The sequence below is a fragment of the Triticum aestivum genome, chromosome 5A (genome assembly GCF_018294505.1).
Source record: "Triticum aestivum cultivar Chinese Spring chromosome 5A, IWGSC CS RefSeq v2.1, whole genome shotgun sequence".
NCBI classification, from domain to species: Eukaryota; Viridiplantae; Streptophyta; class Magnoliopsida; order Poales; family Poaceae; genus Triticum; species Triticum aestivum.
In genome coordinates, this window is record NC_057806.1 from 708683294 (window position 1) to 708688794 (window position 5501).

The 5501-nt window shown below is 47.8% G+C and overlaps 1 pseudogene; it reads right to left on the minus strand.

Annotated features, from left to right (window-relative positions):
• Positions 1 to 634: 634 nt before the first annotated feature.
• On the minus strand, positions 635 to 3029 carry LOC123108576 (uncharacterized; annotated as a pseudogene).
• Between the last annotated feature and the right edge of the window lie 2472 nt (positions 3030 to 5501).

Genomic DNA, 5501 nt, shown 5'->3' on the forward strand with positions numbered 1-5501 from the left:
CACCGATTTCAACCCATGGGTGGATAGCCCAGTGCCCCAATCCCATGTCTCCGACGAGAAGACGGCAGCACGAACCCTAGACACGTCGACGCAGACACAGACCACCCGGAACGACCAGGGGTTCTCCTCACAAGACAGCAGACGCGAACCAAGCCAGGCGAAACCACGGAGACACCCTTCCCTGGCATCCTCGGGCAACGGGATGATGTCCACGGCCCAGGTCATGGGGTTCACGGCAGCAACGGACATCATGTTCCAGTTCCACAGGAGGATGTAACCGTCGCGACAGTCCACGATGCCCCAGCCCATGGGATTGGGCCATGTATACGTGATAGCCCGAATAAATTATGAAAAATATATCCTTTTCACGGAAATTATGAAAATTAATGTAACAATGGATATATGGATATTCATTTGGTATTATTTATATATACATATTTTTTATATATGTTTGGTCAAACATAAGAGGCATTGGTTTTTGTAACTCAATTTACACGCCATCTATCTCGGGAAGAAGGGAGCATATAGCAATGGGAGATTTTCTAAAAGCAAAAGAAAAAAACACAGTGGGAGATCTTCTCAACAAAAGAAATTGCAGTGAAACTTTGCCATATAATGTTCTGCTACTTGAATATAACATACTGAAACTTGAACTCGATTAAATAACCGGAGAAGAGATAAAAGGTTCAGTTGCTGAATGTTCTAAAATGATAGGCAGACTCACGGTATCATTCTGGGCACTGGCCACTACTCGAGGCAATACATTGCAAAAGCAAGTATCCTTTGTACAAATCTATCACAACAAATGCAGTTGATTCCCAACTTTCCTCATGAGCAGCCACCAACTTTCCTCATGAGCAGCCACCAGAAATAATGCATTTCGATGCCAAGCACAACGACGACTTGCCACCCGCAGATTCCCCTCCTCTTTCGCAAAAACGCAAATATCCCTGCTGCTGTTGCATCACAAAAGCAGTGTGTTAATCTTGTGTGAGTTCCTACTCGGTGCACTGCTTCAGGATGTAACTTGTGCAATTCTACTCTGCTATCTCTATACTTGGAAGAAACTGAACATGGTTGACACTTGCATTTTAAAAATCTGAACGTAAATTGCAGTAAATGTAGAACAAAACAGTAGCACCGAGATGCAGAAAGAATGCAGCAAACAATAACTACTTTCAGAACTCTCCGATATCTAGTCAAGGGAACAACTGGCTAACATTGTGAACTGAAATACAAGTATAACAAGTCGCAACTAAGCTACCATAAAAATTAGGTCGGGAACATATCCCTAAGAAGAAGAAGAGGCAAATAGTTGAGCACTTAAAAGCCAATTTCTTATTTTATGTGCGCACAACAAAGAACAGCAAAGGTTGAAAAACATATCCTCAAAAATTAAGAGGTTGTGCAGTGGAAGAAAAATGGAAAACAAGAAAATTTGCATCCTCAAAGATGAAGGGATTGTGATGTACAAAAAAAGTAATATGCATAAAGGGATTCTTGTTAGAGTCACAGATGCATATCTGAAGTTAATTATATTCAAAGATTATTATAATTACTTTCCAGAGCTAGCACTGCTGTGCTTTTCTCTCAATAAATGAGAGAACACAAACACAAACAGTAGGAACAAATTGGTCAATGGGGCCTAGCAGCAAATGCAACATCTTCTAGCAGAATTTTACCAATAGTTTGAAATCATCTAAAGGTTTCTAGGCATAACCATCAAGATAGAATAGCACGATCTTCCAATTTTCAATGTCAACCAGATATTATTTTGCATCATCAGAAAAGTAATTAATAGTGGTAAACTCATACCGGAAAAATCCCATTCATTCATTTCCTCGTACGGCAAACAAGTGCAGACTTCAGCAAGAAGCTTCAACTTCATGTCCAGTGCTCCCATCATCACCAATCAAACAAGGAGGCCAGGCCATATAATACGGAAAGGCACAGTCATCAAATGTGCCGTGGATTAGTAACTCGATCTCCATGGTCTCCAATGAAAGGTAGAAGAACCAGGTGCGCTGTGTGCCAGCATTAGTCATGCGTGTCATGGAGAAGTAGACACATCCAGACCTCACTTGCACAACCCTGACTTGGCCCTCCAAGCCCCGAGTGACCCGATCAATTTCCGCACCCAAAGAGAGCATGTTCTGCCGCACCCAAATCCCAATTCCATCACCGCCCACACTACGGATCCAAACATGTAATCAATAGTTGTGTGTGAGGGTAGATCCACAGAGGAGGCAGTGTTGATCTTGATAATGCGTCCTTCGGCATAGAAAGGCCAGTAAACTGAACCGTCCACCATCGTGCCTGCACCGTACTTGAGGCTGTTTTCACCACCGATCTCCACCCATGGGTGGACGGCCCAACCCCTTGTATCCGACGAGAAGACGGCAGCACGAACCCTAGAGACGTCGGCGCAGAGGCAGACCACACGGAACGACCGGGGATTCTCGTCGGAAGTCAGCAGGTGGAAACCAAGGAAGCCGAAATCGCTGAGACTCCCATCCGCGACATCATCGGGGAAGGAGATGACGTCCACAGCCCAGGTCATGGGGTTCACCACAGCCACGGCCCAGAGAGTATTCCATAGGAGGACGTAACCGTCGCGGCAGTCCGTGACAGTCCAGGCGTCGTCCAGCGGGAGGGAGGTGAGGAAGAAGTCGCCACGGCGGAGGGCGGCGGTGACGACGGGATCCGAGCGGCGCAGGGGTGCGAAGGAGGGGGCGGTGTCGTCGTCCACTTTGAGGAAGATCCCGAGGAGGGGCGCTGGGTGAAGGGCTCGGAAGAGGCGGCGGAAGGACGGGGAGGAGCGGACGGCGCAGAGCCATGGGCGGCAGGTGAGCGCGGCGCGGACGAGATCCGGGAGGTTGGGCAGGCGGAGGAAGATGTCGAGAAGTTGGTCTTGGCCGAGGGAGGATATGGTGGTGGTCCCGTCGGCGGCGGTGGCGAGGGCAGTGGTGGAGGGGATGGACGGAGGTTTCGCTGCTGGCGGCGGCGGCGGCGGCTCGCTGGACATTGCTGGAGAGTGGGTGGATGGAGATTCTGGATCCCTCTGGCTGGTCGGCTACTTGTGTATAGTACGCATGGCCCAAGCCCATTATATATAGGCTTAATGCTTTGAGCCCATGTACGCAATAGTCCAAGACTCCAAGTAGCCCATGCTTTGGAATTAAACAGAGTTTTTTTGTGTGCACCTAGTACTACTATAAAAAAAATATAGGTTATAGGTTTTTATATCAGTTACTCAAAAAAAAACTCCTAGCAGTTACTCAAAAAAAAAAACTACTATATAACAGTGATAGATTTTCCTGAAGAATAAAGAACAATGGGAGATTTTCTCAAAAAATAACAGTGAGAGATGGATTTTTATGGGATGAATATATAATCAGGTCATGATAAGAAAATCAAACAAGAAGGGTACTCGCATGTTAAATTTTAGGGGCACACAATATCCCGAAAAGTAAGGAAACAAGTGCGACTATAAATTAAGTTTTCTGTTCCTCACATCATTGTGTTTTCTTGTGTCATGAAATAAACACAATACTTACAACCTCTATGTTGCTTTGGGATGCTGTGTTGTCAGTAATAGAATACAAAGTACTCTATAAGACTAATATGATAATATTGATATACTATCAAATATGGGGTTGATATTTTTACAATTTGGATCCCATCACAATCCAGTCGACACATATGCCAAGTTCTGTGTGTGATCATATATTCGCACGCACAACAACGATCACACAGTCGATCTTCATCTTACACACGGAGCAACATATAAGGTGCTTTGAGAGGCAGGCAGAGCCACTGCTAAATTACCTAAGGTGCAGTAGTACTTGAAGATTATTTCTTGATGGAGAGGGTGGATCACCCCCTTCATAGAACACCCCCTTTACTCAACTTCTTCGGTACCATAAGATTGGTAGAAGCTCATGAACCTCAAAGTGAATTCTGCGATGGTTTTAGTTAGGGTCGTCTATTTCGGTAGGCTACAGTTCAGAAGTCAACCGAATAGAAAAACATGTACCTTCAATCTTCATGAAGTATTGTATGGCTTCCCCTTGGTCATGGCCTTCCACGACAAACTGTTCTATACTGATATCCAAAGTTTCATCTTTAGATCTGTATTCTTTGTGTTGCTCTTTCTGAAACTTGTAGCCTGCACACTGCGCAAGGCACAAGCAAGCAGAGAAACAACACAAACATCAATATATGCTACATGGTAGTCTAGTTGGGAGATGAAAACTAACTATCACACCACAGTGGAGATGCTTGTTCATCAGTATATGCTCACATGGTCAATGCATAGCCTCATGGTGATGCCCCATGTGCCATGTAGGATCGGATGTCAGGGAAAGTGGGTTTGGATAGGGAAGCGGGATCCTCTGCAAGAGGCAGGTGCTTGGGAAGAAAAAGTGTGGTCTGATGTAAAAAACTGAAAAGGTTGAAATGAAGAGTAGAGAAGCATATGTATTAAAGTTTCTATTTTCTATTTCTTGATGAGGCCCACTAGTAGTAGCTTGCGTTGGGGAGAAAAAATCAATGTAGTTGTCTCACGCTACTTTTTCTCATGGGGCATCTGCATCCATATGTCATCACTGTACATGCCCTAACCTAGTGCTGCATCTCAAAAGGAAAAGGAAAAGGGGACAGTAATGAGCAATGAAGAGGCAGAGGCCGGGGAAGTGAAATTCTCCCCCAATTTTGGGCTCCTCCCACCCTAGCCGCTCCTTCTCCCACCCTAGCCGCCCCTCCTCCTCCCACCCCAGCCGCTCCTCCTCCCACCCTAGCCGCCCCTCCTCCTCCCACCCCAGCCGCTCCTCCTCCCAACCCTAGCCGCCCCTCCTCCTCACCCCCCTCTTCCCTTCCTCGCCGCCGCTAAGGCAGCCGCCGGGCAAGCCCAGGGCGCCAAGGATGGTGGCGGCGGGGCCTCGGTTGCCCTGCATCTGCATGGGGAACCCCGGATCTGGAGCGGCGGCTCCATTGGCAAGGCACGGCCGGCTAGTAGCCGTGCGGGCGGTGGATCTGGTGTGCCGGCCGCGCGGGCGGCGGGATCCGGTGGTCGTTGGCGGCCGGCGGCGACTTTTGCGGCGGTCGATCGGTGTGCGTGATCCGGTGCCTCGCCTCCTCCCCTGTTCAGCATGCGGGCCAGCCTGGTCGGGCCGCGCTTCCTCTTGGTCGCCGGTTCTGTACAGGAGGCGCTGCTGGTGGCGGGGATCTAGTTCAGGTGAAATCCCTGGCCGGCCATGACCGGCCGCGCCGACGGCGACGCCTGAGGGCACCGTTCCCCTCCTTGGAGGCGTCGGTATGGACTGATCTCCTCACTTCACCTTCCCTAACATGTAATGGGATGAGCGAGTTCTAACCAACGACCTATTGTAATGGAACCTATCCACCGCAACGGATCGTACTTGGTATTTCATTTCAACTACTAAAGTATATCACCTCTAAAATAAAAAGTGCACATTCCGAATATATTTTCATTTCTCTAG